Genomic DNA, 14662 nt, shown 5'->3' on the forward strand with positions numbered 1-14662 from the left:
TTTTAACATCTTTATTATGTATGTTGAGGAAGGATGGGAGAGGACAGAAGATAGGGGTGAATGGAGAATGGTTGTGTATGAATGATGCTGTGATACATGAAAGGGAGTGGGTGGGGGATGGGGGGAGAGGGAGTATGTGTGAATAATACATTGATGCAGCCCGATGGGATGTCTCCCCATCTTCTCCATTTCTGCATCAAGGGATGGAGATGGGTGTTGCCAATTTAATGAAGAGGCCTTGCTGTAGATGTGCTGTGTCTTGCAACACTGCTTCTGACCCAGGGCAGTGGGCGAGATGCATTGATGACATGTCATCCAGGAGGAGCCAAGATAAGAGCAAAGGAGGGGGTAGATGGAACTGCAGTATGTGGGGATGGGATGGATGGGAGTGGATTTTATGCCTTTGTTTTTTGGTTACCTCCATTGTAAGGGGTAAAAAGCCTTTGGCATGTATGTATGTATGTATGTATGTATGTATGTGTATATATATATATACAATCTCTATCACCTATATTTTTTCTTACTCCTGCATGCTTGTCTATTATAATTTTCTTATATATAAAAAAAAAAAAAAAAAAAAGGGGGGGGGGACAATTATTAAAACCAGTTAAGCGGCCAAAAAGCTAATAATGATTACATGGTAAAATGACCAATACACACAATCAGTGTAGCTCTAACCAATATAACATTTAAATAATCCTAAGCATCCATAACAGCTTCTTGAAACTATATACTATGGGCCTCTTTCCCATAACAAGGGAGGTAGCCAGACAAGGCATGCATCCACTCCCATCCACCATTCATTATTTCCCTCTCATCTTAGTTCCTTGTGGATGCAAGGTCATCCCTGTCTCCTGCCCACTATCATTCTGGTTCAAGCTTCTCAAAACTAAATGTCCCAATGATCCTTTTGATTCAGACTATACATCATACTAAGTACAAGGATTTTTTTTTTAAGATGATGGATACTATGAGATCCACACTTTAATTCAGGAAAATATGGAAAAGTGTTCTTGCTAATCTATGAGCATGGAATTTTGTACCAGTGCATATCTTATCTCTTATCTGTGTGGGTTATGTTTATATTTTCGTCATCGATAGCCAGCGCTTCTATTATTGGGGACTATATCTTATTGAAGAGATGAAGCTGTTGAGGTGGTAATGAGAATATTCAAGGACGGTAGCAGAATGGAGGAATAGAAGAAGTTCAAAGTGATCAGCTGCTGACATGATGCCTAAAATTACACTGCACCTAACCACCATAAGAGGAAAATAGAAGACCAATACCGTCATTAAGGTCCAGGTGATATAAAGTGGAAGACCACCAAATGAGAACACTACTCAAGAATCAGAAGTATGAAGTTGCAGTCATAGCTGGCAGAAATAGTCTTGTCATTAAAAATCTTGTCAGCCTTCTTAGTATGTCAAGCTTGTACAAGCCAACTTCAAGACATCAGATTTGTCATTCAAAAGTAAGCTTCAATTTGAACTTTATGCACAAGATCTCTAGTTCATCAGAGACTTTCGAGGCTAAACAAGCAAAACATCATAAGGATGATTGGTCCCATTGTACATGAGCATGAGGTCCATTGAGACTTAGTTTTTTAAATATACATCATGTTCCTGAAGGGACACCGACCAGATATACACCAAAGACCTTCATTCAGTCACTCAATGATAATACCACAAAATTGAGGCAAGTCAACCATCACAGTGTCACATCATTAGTAAGGCCATACATCAGATCAGTGACCTGCAGCAAGCCTGATGTACAACCATTCAACAATAAAGGTCCAAGTACCTGAGGTACTCCCAAATGGACAATATGCCAGTCACTAGCTGTCATCAATACACACATTGTGTGAAGTTCTTCAGAAACAGCACTCAAAAAGGAATAAATAAAAATTAAGTTGGGAAAAGATCTAGACATTTTTATAAAGAGATGGGTATGCACAGACCAGATATTCACTCAAAAAAAAGTGTATGGACAAAGTGATGTGGCATTTGTAAGTATGGGTAAATCTAGTCAACCTATTGCCCTAGGCTTCTCTTGCAGAAGACCCAAACTCTAACATAATCAGCAATAGCTACTAAACTGGCCCAAAAGCTGTTCAGGGAAGAGATATTGTTATTGTCTGGTTAGGGCAAGAGTGCAGTCTTTCCAATGCATTTTTTGTTTGTCTTGGGAGGGACTTCTCAAAAGGGTTAATGTTTGCAGGAGTCAGGTAGTTTTGAGTTAGTGGGGGGGGGGGGGGTCAATCTTAATCTCCATACTACACCTCCCACAGATATGAACCCTCCTGAGTTGTTCCTCCGAGGACAAACAAGAAAAACACTGATAAAGTTTGAGACAAGTGAATGAGCAATCTGTATGGAAAATATTGGAAATGTGCAGTACTGTACTTAGTAAGTTATTGTGGTAGGAAAAAATATAAAAAAGAGCAAAGAAAATATAAAAAACGATACAACAATAATTGTTGTTTCCAGTTTCACCAACTGGAACCCTACAGACCCATAGTGGCTGGGAATAGCCCTCAGGCCCTCCACAAATTCTTTTGAGAAGAAATTTTGAACTGCTGTCTACAAAATATTGGATATGAGCCAAAGTACAAATAAACAATCAACAAATCATTCCATGAAAAATGAAACAACTGCATGAGCAAAATGGTAGAAATAGTGTTACTCATGAAAAATTTGCCACCTGAAAAACACATTAAGACTGCTGGAGACACATGATCTTTTGAAAAACTTGTGGAAGTTGAAAACTCCAAAATTAGAGTATACAGCAGTGGTATGGCCTTCTCTCTCTCTCTCTCTCATACACACACACATTAATGACATGATGGAAGGAACAACAAGCTATGCTAATATGTTAGCAGATGATGCAAAAATCATGGGGAGAGTGAAAAATGAGGAGGATGGTAGAATATTGCAAAAAGATCTAGATACTATTTTTGCATGGAGCCAAGAATGGGTAATGAAGTTCAATACCAAAAAATGCAAAGTATTGGAAATGGGCAATAGCGGCAAAAGGCCATCCTTAAACTATTCCTTGGGAAGTGAACCCATTACAAAAGCAAAAAAGGAGAAAGATTTGAGAGTACTGATAAAAGACCTGTCACCTGACATATCAGCAGGATTGTGCAGAAGATTAAAGTGGCATTCCATTATATGGATGAAGAGTTGATTAAAAAAAACACATCAAAAGCCTGATATGTCCAAGACTGGAATATGCATCAGTAGTATGGTCCCCACACAAAATGAAGGATATAAGCAAGACCGAGAGAATACAAAGGGCAGCAACCAAAATGGTCCCCAGCCTGGCAGATAAATCATATGAGGAAAGACTAAAAGTACTGGGTCTACCAACTTTGAAAGATCAAAGAGAATGAGGTGACATAATTACAAGGTTCAGGTCACTAAAGGGGATAGATTGCATTGATAGAAGAGATCTGATTAAAGATGGAAGGGCTTTAGTGGGTTATAGAAGTAAATCAAGAAAGACTACATGTTGAAAGGATGTGAAGAAATATTTTCCATATAGATGTATAACTATGTAGAACAGCTTAGAAAGTGATATAGCCTAAGCTCAAACAATTCACAAATTCAAATCAAAGATATAGATCAAGTTGGAACTGTATGTGAATCTGTGGCGAATTATGTTAGAAAATTATAGAATAAGAGATGGGACCCAACAAGCATTGCTCCTTTCCTGTATACTGCAATTACGGGAGGTGAGCCAGCTGTTGTTTGCGGATGACACTGCGCTTGTGGCAGGATCGGAGGAGGGATTGAGGAAATTGGTGACAGAGTTTGGGAGAGTATGTGATAGAAGAAAGCTAAAGATAAATGTGGGTAAAAGTAAGGTGATGAGATGTACAAGGGGTGAAAGTGGCGGTAGACTGGAAGTGAGCATTATGGGAGAGCGACTGGAGGAAGTGGATAGTTTTAGATACTTGGGTGCAAATGTGGCAGGAAAAGGTGGAGTGAAGGTGGAGGTAGAATGTAGATTGAGAGAAGCGAGTAAATGCCTTGGTGGATTAAAGAGTGTAATGAGGAATAGACATTTGGGAATGGATGCTAAGAGGAGACTGTGTGAAGGAGTGATTGTGCCAACAGCACTGTATGGGGCAGAAACATGGAACATAAGAGAAGAAGAGAGGAGTTTGAATGTGTTTGAGATGAGGTGTCTGAGAAGTATGATGGGGGTTACTAGGCTAGATAGAGTGAGAAATAAGGAGGTGAGGAGGAGAACAGGGGTGGAAAGGGAGCTGGGAGATAGGGTTGATGAAAGAGTATTAGGATGGTTTGGACACATGGAAAGAATGAGTGAAGAAAGACTAGTAAAAGAGGTATGGAAGGCAGATGTGGAGGAAGTGAACATGAGGGGACGTCCTAGGATGAGGTGGATGGATGGGGTGAAGGGGGCTTTGGGGAAGAGGGGAATGTCTGTTGAGGAAGGACGGGAGAGGACAGAAGATGGGTGAATGGAGAATGGTTGTATATAGATGATGTTGTGATGCATGAGGTGGAAAGGTCGGGGGGAGGGGGAGGTAGTATGTGTGAGCAAACTTTGATGCAGCCCGAAGGGATTTCTCCCTGTCTTCTCCTTTTATGCAATGGGGGGACGGAGAGGGGGGGTCGCCGATTTAATGAATCGGCCTTGCTGTGGATGTGCTGTGTCTTACAACACTGCTTCTGACCCAGGGCAGTGGACAAGGTGCAGGGATGACCTGTCATCCAGGATATGCCAAGATGAGAGGGAGGGTGGAGGGATGTGGAGTGTATTCAGGGATGGAATGGGTGGAAATGATTTTATGCCTTTTCCTTTTTGGCTACCTCCCTTGTAAGGGGGAAAAAGCCTTGGTATATGTATATACAATTGGGTTAAAAAAAAGTTCCCAGCTTAGCAGAGAAATTATACAAAGACCAGAAAAACTCAAAATGTGCTCATTTAAAGAAAAAGAGAGTAGAATGACTGACATGTTCACTTCAATCAAAGGTGTGTACATTTTGTTCACATCAATGAAAGGTGTGTACAAACTTGAAACAACCTCTTAATTTGGAACAGGATATCAAGTAACACAATTTCTGTGCAGGCACATTATGCAATAGCCTAGATAAGGATGTAGTCTTAAAAAAATCAAAGTTTAACCACTGAAGATATAGAGACATAATCCTATGAATGCAGCTCTAGTCATGTCCATTACAATGATTTAAATATACATTTATACTGGTACCAGCATATGTTTGTATCTATCTACCTGGATAAGTCTTATAGGAACAAGTCAAACTCTTAACCTATTATTGGAAAGAACAAACAACTTTTTGACTCTCCACATGACTATTCAGATACACGGATACATACAGTACCTACCCACCCACCTTCCACCCTCAGATCTAACCCTTCCATGGTACTGGTATCACATTTTCAATATTTCAATAAAATAAATTCATGAACCACCACATCTTAATCAACTTTCAAATTGCACGTGAAGTGTGGATTTGTTTACGTTATCAAGACTCGGCGATGCGTTTCCCTGACTCCTCTTGCCTTTGACTTGTCAGCTGATCTAGATGACCTGGAACCAATACAAAATTAAGTTATGTAGTGTTATGTTTATACATCCAAAGAAGTGTTCTTTAAAATTTATTTCTAACTAAAAGACTAATGAAAGAAGAGTTCAAGTTTTTCTTAATGATAAAAAAAAAAAAAAAATTTGTTTTCCTGGTAGAGTGATAAAAAACACCCTTTTTTATGACCTGAAAATAACTGAAAACTAAGAAACCTATGTAATATTCAACTGGCTCGTAATAATAATGATATTACGAGAGAGATCCACTATAACATAATGTCTGCATGTTTGTATCCAGGGAGTAACATCCCAATAATTGTTGCTTCAAGTTTCAATAATTAACAACCTGCAGCCCTACTGTTGTCAGTAATAGTCCTTGGGCCCTCTCCGGGAGGAAAGAGAGAGAGAGAGAGAGAGAGATAGAGAGAGATAGAGAGAGATAGAGAGAGAGAGAGAGAGAGAGAGAGAGAGAGAGAGAGAGAAAGAGAGAGAGAGAGAAAGAGAGAAAGAGAGAGAGAGAGAGAAAGAGAGAGAGAGAGAGAGAAAGAGAGAGAGAGAGAGAGAAAAGGACTAGTGTCTACATTGTACTGATGTGGAAATGTTTCTATATCACTAGTTGAAAGTAGTTGCAGGAGGGGAGCAGTTGCCATTGCTCAGCTATTCATGTGTGAAAATATGCAAGAAATACAGTTGACAGAGAGAGATCTTAGGCACAGCCCTAGGATCAAGTGTCAGTCCTAAAAGTGTGGGTGGTTGAAGTGCTCTAAAAATAGGTACTCCATTACATCAAGTACCAATCACTGGTCAATTTCACCAGAGATAATTACAATCAGTGTATAGGGTCAACAATGGATACATGCAAGATATCAGACAATTATCTCTGCTCATTGCAACTAGATTAGTACAGTATTAAAGGAGAGAAAGTGGATAGCTTTAGATACTTGGGTGAGAATGTGGCAGGAAAGGGAGGAGTAGAGGTGGAGGTAGAATGGAGATTGAGGGAAGCAAGTAAATGCCTTGGGGGATTAAAAATTGTAATGAGGAATAGACATTTGGGAATGGTTGCTAAGAGGAAATTGCATGGACTGATTGTGCCAACAGCACTGTATGGGGCAGAAACATGAAACATAAGAGAGGAATAGTTTAAATGTGTTTGAGATGAAATGCCTGAGAAGTATGGATGGGGTTACTAGGCTAGATAGAGTGAGAAACGAGCAGGTGAAGAGGAGACGGGGGTGGAAATGGGGTTGAGAGATAGGATTGATGAAAGAGTATCGGGATGGTTTGGACACATGGAAAGAATAAGTGAAGAAAGATAAATTAAAGAGGTGTGGAAAGCAGAGGTGGAGGGAGTGAACATGTGGGGGCAACCAAGGATGAGATGGATGGGGTAAAAGGAGCATTGGGAAAGAAGGTAATGTCTGTTGAGGAAGGAATGAAGAAGACAGAAGATAGGGATGAGTGGAGAGTAGTTGTGTAAAGATGATGCTGTGATGCATAGAAGGGTGTGATGGGGGGCTGGGGGGTGAAGGAGCAAGTGTGAATATCTGGATGCAGCCCAAAGTGATTTCTCTCCGTCTTCTCTTTTTCAGCATGAGGTGATGGAGGGGGGTTGCTAATTAAACGAAGTGGCTTTGCTATGGATGTGCTGTCTTGCAATACTGCTGACTCAGGGCAGTAGGCAAGATGCAGGGATGACCCATCATTCAGAAGGAGCCAAGAAAAGACAGAGGGAGGGGGAGGGGTAGTGAACAGGAGTGGAGTATGTGGGGATGAAATGGGTGGGAGTGGTTTTATGCCTTTGACTTTGGTGACCTCCTTTGAAAGGGGGAAAAGGCAATTTGTATACATATGTATCTCTGGTGCAATATTGTCCCCAAGAATAGAGGCAGTGGTTATGGTCCATGAAATACTAAATTCTCCTCAATCACCCACTTTCAAAACACACCAAAATGTTCATCTTCACCTGAATGTGTAGCCCTAAAGGCCTGGTACTCAGTCACTGAACCAAACCATCTCCATCAACTTTGACTATTTTTGTATTGATCTAGTTGCAATGGGCAGGAATTGAGCCAGGCTCATACTGACCCAACCCAAATATCTACTCTCCTCTAACAGTTTCATCTGATCACCCAAGCCATTCTAAAGTTTCACGCTACACGGAAATCTACACTTCTTTATATCTTTAGTATTTTTTCCTAGCCATGTCTTCACTCGTGAACAAATACATACATATAAGTCATGGCCAGAACTCAGTTCAACAGGATCCTTGACCACTCTCTACCATCTATACATGAATCTATGGTCCACCTAAACAGATCCTATATATACATTACACCTAAGCATGCTTTGCTGTGGTCATCATACAACAATCTGAATGTACCAACACAGGCTATGCAACATTGCAACTACACATGCCCACACTACTAGGCTGCACCACATATAATCACACATAACCTTATAGACTACACAGTGCTAATGACACAGACAAGAACAAATATATCTAGGTGAAAGACCTCTGCAAAGAATCCATGTGGGTAATAGGTTTCCTCAGTTGCTCTGGCATTCTGTATCACTGACACTACAGGTAATCCTCCTCCTCCTCCTCTTCCACAATCATGACCTAGACAAAGTAAGATGTATGCAAGGGAGAAAGTGTGAACACTGCCACCCCAAACTGTGTCATGTCTCTCTGAAGGAGGGCATACGTAGGAAAGAAAAGTGCACCCACATCCACCTCATAGAGACTGTAAAACCAAGCATGAGTAAGACCCAAAGAGGAAACTGGCGGGCCATGCAAAACAGAACAGAGAGGGATAAAAGTGCTAACAGTGGAAATGAAAAAACATTTTTTTTTTTAAAAGCATCCAACAGAAAATCAACACCCCCCAAGCCCAAACAGGACAAATTCTGTAAATGATGCAGAATTGATACAGTGGCACAACCATAAGTTCATCAAACAATGAACAAAGTGCCCTGACCTGTCCAGCGGCACCACCCACAACAACAGCGGGTCACACAAACCCAACAGGCTCAGTGCTAGAGAAAATACTTCTGTGCAATGTACAGGTTCTGTATTCCATGAAGAATCAGACAAAAGGGAACTATCTAGAGAAAACTATCATCTATTCCTAAGTATAACAGAGTTCCACATAAGTGAAGAGATAATAGATGAGGAACTAAAGATTAAATATTGATATTTGCACCCTGGGCTCGTCCCAGACTCTTCAACTTTCTTCCAAGAGAGATATGGGACCTAAAGTGAGTCAGTATGGATGCTTTCAACAGGAGGCTAGACAAATTCCTTGCCAACATCCCAGATGAGCCTCCAATCCCAATTGGCCCAACCTCACGAGGAGCAGCAACAAACTCATCCACAGACCAGCTCTAATATGTGAGGCTCAGGCAGAACTTACCTACAAAACCTACAAGACTAATTTTCCAATTAGAATATAATATAAAATAATTTCTGATCACATGAAGAATTGTCACCCCAGAACACCCACATGAAGAATTATCACCCCATGAGATCCCTCCTGAAGAATTGTCACCCCAGTATGCTGAATATCAACAGTGGAATCAAGATTAAGTTTGGTTAGGTTGAATGAGGGTTATGCTTATTGTCATCAACTTATATAACCGAAGAATTGTAAACCCAAGTATGGCCCACATGAAGAATTGTTATCCTAGGATAGACCACATGAAGATTTGTCACCCTGCCAAAGTCTGGGGTGATGATTCTTAATGTGATCCACAATTTCTTTTATAACTACATATCTTATGAATATTATTCTAACAATAGGGTTTTTAATCAAATATAAACAGGTATGTAGCTACATCTGACATTACATGCATATAGGATTTTCTAGACATTCATATAACTCAATCAGTTACTAAGAGCAAATACCATCAAAATTACAAATATTCAATAATTTGATATAAAAGAATAAAATAAAATATGTAAAACATGTGACTTCATTCAATGATTCACTCAGCATGCCAACTTGCAAACCACCTAATTATTTGTTTTACCTAACTGTAGTACACACATGCATACATACAGGTGTACAGGGAAAGTTATTGAAATGGATGGAAGATTTCTTGAACAGGAGAAAAATTAGGGTGGTACTTAAGAGACAAAAACTCGACCTGGGAAGAAATGATAAGTGGAGTCCCACAAGGTTCTGTATTAGCTCCAATAATGTTTGCCACACACACACACACACAGATATATATATATATATATATATATATATAAATATATATATATATATATATAAATGACATGGATGAAGGTGTAGAATATTAAGTGAACTTTGCAGATAACGCAAAACTACCAAAGAAAGTAATACAGAAAAAGACTATGAATCACAAGAGAGAGACCTGGACAAAGTCTGGGAATGGAGCCAAAAATGGGAAGTGAACTTCAACATCAAGAAACGAGTACAATGGAGTTTGGAAAAAGTAAAAATAGAATATCAAAGCAATATAAAATTGATACAAAGGAAATAAAAGAAGTTAATCTGGAAAAGGACCTAGGAGTAATTAAACAAAGACATGTCACCAGACAAGCATATTAACAAATTAGTTGGAGAAACCTACAATTTACTAAGATCAATAAAGGTGGACTTTAACTACTTAGATGAGGTAATGGTACAGAAAATATTAGTTACACTGATAAGACCAAGATTGGAGTACGCTGCAACACTAGGGACACCCAGCAAAAAAAAAAAATAATAATAATAATAATAATAATAATAATAATAATAATAATAATAATAATAATAATATAAAGAAATTAGAAAGAATCCAAGAGCAACGACAAAGATGGCACCAACACTTTCAAAATGGACATATGAACAAAGATTGTCCAAACTGGAACTACCAACCCTAGAACAAAGAAGAGAAAGAGGAGATCTACTGGCCATTTACAAAATCATGAAAGGTATGGAGTCCTTGACAGAGATTTATTAAAGTGGGATAAAAGAAAAACAAGACATAAAAAGAAACTCAAAAGGATAGTCATAGAAGAGATCTGAAAAAATATATATATACATATAAATATTTTCCCACAGTGGTGGATGTCTGGAACAAATTGGACAAAACAATAGTTTGTGCAAAAACCATACAAGAATTCAAGAACAAAGTAGATGCTGAAGGATACAAAGACAGGATACTACAAGCATAGCTCCCTTCCCATATAATACACCTAGGTAAATATATACATACATACATACACACACACACACACTATACTGTAGGCACCCAGTACTAAATAGAATATAAAGAAATTAGAAAGAATTCAAAGCGCAATGAAGAAGATGACACCAACACTCTCTAAACTGACATACGAACAAAGATTGTCCAAATTGGAACTACCAACCCTGGAACAAAGATGAGAAAGGTGATCTAATACCCATTTACAGAATTATGAAAGGGATGGAAGTCCTAGACAGAGATGATTTATTAAAGTGGGATAAGATAAAAACAAGAGGACATGAAAAGAAACTCAAAAAGGATAGTTGTAGAAAAGATCTGAAAAGAATAGTTTCCCACACAGATTGGTAGATATCTGGAACAAATTGGATGAGGCAACAGTATGTGCAAAAACTATACAAGAATTTAAGAACAAACTAGATGTTGAAAGATACAAAGACAGATCACTATGAGCATAGCTCTCTTCCTGTATAATACAACTAGGTAAACACACACACGCGCGTACGGCGGATTTACAGCGAAGATTGGAACTCCGGAAAAGAAGTGCAATTTTTGTGGATCTCAACGATGAGGGAGTACCTTTGTTGTATTAGTAGGGAAGAGGAAAGCTTGTGGTGTAGTGGGAAGGTGAAGAAAAAAAGAGGGAGGAATTACTGAGGGAAATGGAAGGAAATGAGGAAGGAGACGAACGGGCTCCCCCAGACGTCAGAAGAAATGTCAACAAGAGGGCTGCAGACGATGCAGGTGAAGTCGAAAATATCAGTAAAAGCATTAAATTTAGAAATATAGATAAGAACAACACAATAGAAAGTGGAGATAATAATTTCCATGGATTTAATGAGGGGGGGGATGACAACCTCCCTGATTAGCAAGTCTAGAGGAAAATTAGAGAAAATGACCAAGCATTGGGAGGTTAGGTTCAGCCAACTTACACAGATTATGCAAAGAATTAAATTGGAAGAACTAAAGAAGGAGAACCAAAACCTAGATAAAGAAATAGAAGAATTAAAAAGATGGTTAAAAGAAGTATAAGGTGAGAATGAGGAATTAAAGAAGAATAAAGAGAATAGTCCATAGCATAAGAAGCATAGGGTTGGAGAAAAGTCCACGAGAACAACAAAATTGTATTTAGAGATATAGTGACACAACAGATGAAAGAACAAACTAAGGACACAGTCATTAAAGTGATGAGAGAGAAGGAGGATATAGTAAGAGACTTAGTGAACAAAAATAAATGTATAATTCTATTAGGGATGGAAGAGAAGCATAATCCAAATAGGACCACAAGAGTAAAAGAGAAGGAAAAGGTAAACAAGATATTAGTAGTTCAAGAGGATGGATAAGAAACAGGGAAAGAAATTGAAGAAATATATAGAATAGGGAAATACAATACAGATAAGACCAGACCAATTAAGATAAAATTCAGATCACAAATGACAGCAGAGAATATCTTAGCAAAAATAGGGAAACTAGCAAAAAGTGATCAATATAAACAGGTATGGATATAAAGAGCAATGAATAAAGAGGAAAGAGAGGATGAGAAAACAAAAAGACTAGATGCTAAGGGAAAAAACGAGAAAAGAACAGAGTCAGAGAAAGAGAAATTCTATTGGAGAGTATTGGATATGAAAGTGAGGAAATGGTTCATAGCAGGGAAAAATGGAAAGGAAACAGAAAACATGATGGAAGTAGCAGAAAATTAAAAGTGTCTTACACAAACATAGATGGCTTAATAACAGGCTTGAACAAACTGAATGATTACCTGAAGGAAAAAGAACCGGACATAATGGGAATTGTAGAGACAAAATTGAAAGGCCCACTACTACCCAACAGTGTAGGACATGGTGTATATAATTACTGGATTAGGAACAGAGAGGTAAAACAAGGGGGTGGAATTATGTTCCTGACTAAGAAGGATATAAATGTGAGGAATATCACATATGGAAAGAATAGAGTAGAGATGATTATGATGGAAGTGGAGGACAAGAATGAGAAGAGCAGGAAGTTTGTAGTAAATTATGTGCCTAAAACAGCTTCATGGGAAGAGAGAGAACACAAAATAATGTTAGAAGACACAAGGATAACACTAAAGATAATGGAAGATGGGGGAAGAATAGTTATAACGGGTGACTTTAATTGTAAAGAAATCTGCTGGGAAGAGATGACAGTGAAGGGTGGAGAAGACCTATGGGGAAATGTACTACTTGATATGATTATAGGACATACAATGATGCAATGGATACAAGAGAATACTAGGTACCTATAGAAATGAGGAAGAACCATCGAGATTGGACCTAATAATCACATCAGAACCCGAAATAGTGGACAAGATTGAATATAAGACACCAATAAGTAAAAGTGACCACATATTGGTTGAACTGGAACTACATACATACATACATACATACACCAAGGCTTTTTCCCCCTTACAAGGGAGGTAGCCAAAAGGGAAAAGGCATAAAATCATTCCCACCCATTCCATCCCTAAATACACTCCACACTCCTCCACCCTCCCTCTTCCCTCTTATCTTAGCACCTCCTGGATGACGGGTCATCCCTGCACCTTGTCCACTGCCCTGGGTCAGAAGCAGTGTCGCAAGACACAGCACATCCATAGCAAGGCCGCTGGAACTGGAACTAAATGAGGAAAAATACATGGAAAAAACTAACAATATAGAAAGGGAAGATTGATGTATGAAAAAAAAAAAAAAAAGGATAAAATAAGAGAATTCTTTCAAAAAGAAGACTGAGAAAGGATACACAAGGAGGACACAACAGTAGAAGAGAAATGGAGTATTTTGACAAAAAATTATAAAGGAGTGGAAAAGTGTGTTCCAAGACAAAAACAAGAAAAAGGATATGTAAAGTGTTGGTACAACAAAAGATGTATGGAGTTAAAGGATGAGAGGGATAAAGCTTGGATAATATGGAAAAAAGACAAAAGACCTGAAAAATGGAAAATGTATACTAGTTATAGAAATGAATATGTACAAGTGTGCAGAGAAGAAAAGAGAAAATACAAAAGAGATACCATAGAAAAATGTAAAGATCAACCAAAACTATTTTACAGATTTGTAAACAACAAGCTGAAAAACAAACAAGAATTAGAGAAACTACGACAAGGAGGAGTTGAATACACAGAGGAAATAGAAATTATGAACAAGCATTTTAAATCAGTGTTTACAAGGGAGAACATACAACTTAAAGATATCGAGTGGGAGGAGAAAGTCCCTTCTATGAAAGAGATAGAAGTAACAAGGAATGATATAATGAATCACTTGAGTAACCTCAATGTCAGCAAATCGCATGGCCCAGATGAAATCAAACTGGCTTTTGAGATAATGCAGGAATGAACTAATAGACAAAATACATAGTCTAATAAGCAATTCAATGAAAGAAGGAAAAGTTCCAGAAGATTGGAAAAGAGCAAATATAATACCAATATATAAAAGGGGAAACAAGGAAGACCCTACTAACTATAGACTGGTCTCTCTTACAAGTACGATAGCTAAAATTTGTGAAAGAATTATCAAAATTAGATGGGTAAGGCATTTGGAAAAAAAAAAGTACTAAATCCAAGGCAATTTGGATTTAGACAAGGACGATCATGTGTCACAATCATAATGTGTTTCTATCCAAGGCTAACAGATGTAATACAAGAAAGAGATGGATGGGCTGATTGTGCATTTCTAGACCTGAAAAAAAGTTTTTGATAAGGTGCCACATAAGAAATTGCTAAAGAAATTAGAAACTGCAGGAGGAATACAGGGCAAACTGCTGAAGTGGATGGAAGACTTCTCGCATGAAAGAAAAATGAGAGTGGTGATAAGAGACAAACACTCTAATTGGGATGAAGTGATTAGTGGAGT

The 14662-nt window shown here is 38.4% G+C and overlaps 1 protein-coding gene across 3 annotated transcripts in view; it reads right to left on the reverse strand.

Annotated features, from left to right (window-relative positions):
* Window positions 1-14662, reverse strand: part of LOC143028518 (protein Mo25-like) — a 48512-nt gene that overhangs the window by 28752 nt on the left and 5098 nt on the right. Inside the window, exons 2-3 of one of the 3 annotated variants that reach the window (XM_076190729.1) lie at window positions 13330-13430; window positions 5514-5582 (exon numbers count right to left, since the gene is read on the reverse strand). The exons of 1 other annotated variant lie outside the window; for it this stretch is intronic. The gene's annotated coding sequence lies outside the window, so the exon portion shown is untranslated. The remainder of the gene's footprint in view (window positions 1-5513; window positions 5583-13329; window positions 13431-14662) is intronic. One more of the 3 variants, XM_076190728.1, reaches the window with a different exon arrangement.

The sequence above is a fragment of the Oratosquilla oratoria genome, chromosome 9 (assembly GCF_046742065.1).
Source record: "Oratosquilla oratoria isolate Oo_2021 chromosome 9, ASM4674206v1, whole genome shotgun sequence".
Lineage (NCBI taxonomy): Eukaryota > Metazoa > Arthropoda > Malacostraca > Stomatopoda > Squillidae > Oratosquilla > Oratosquilla oratoria.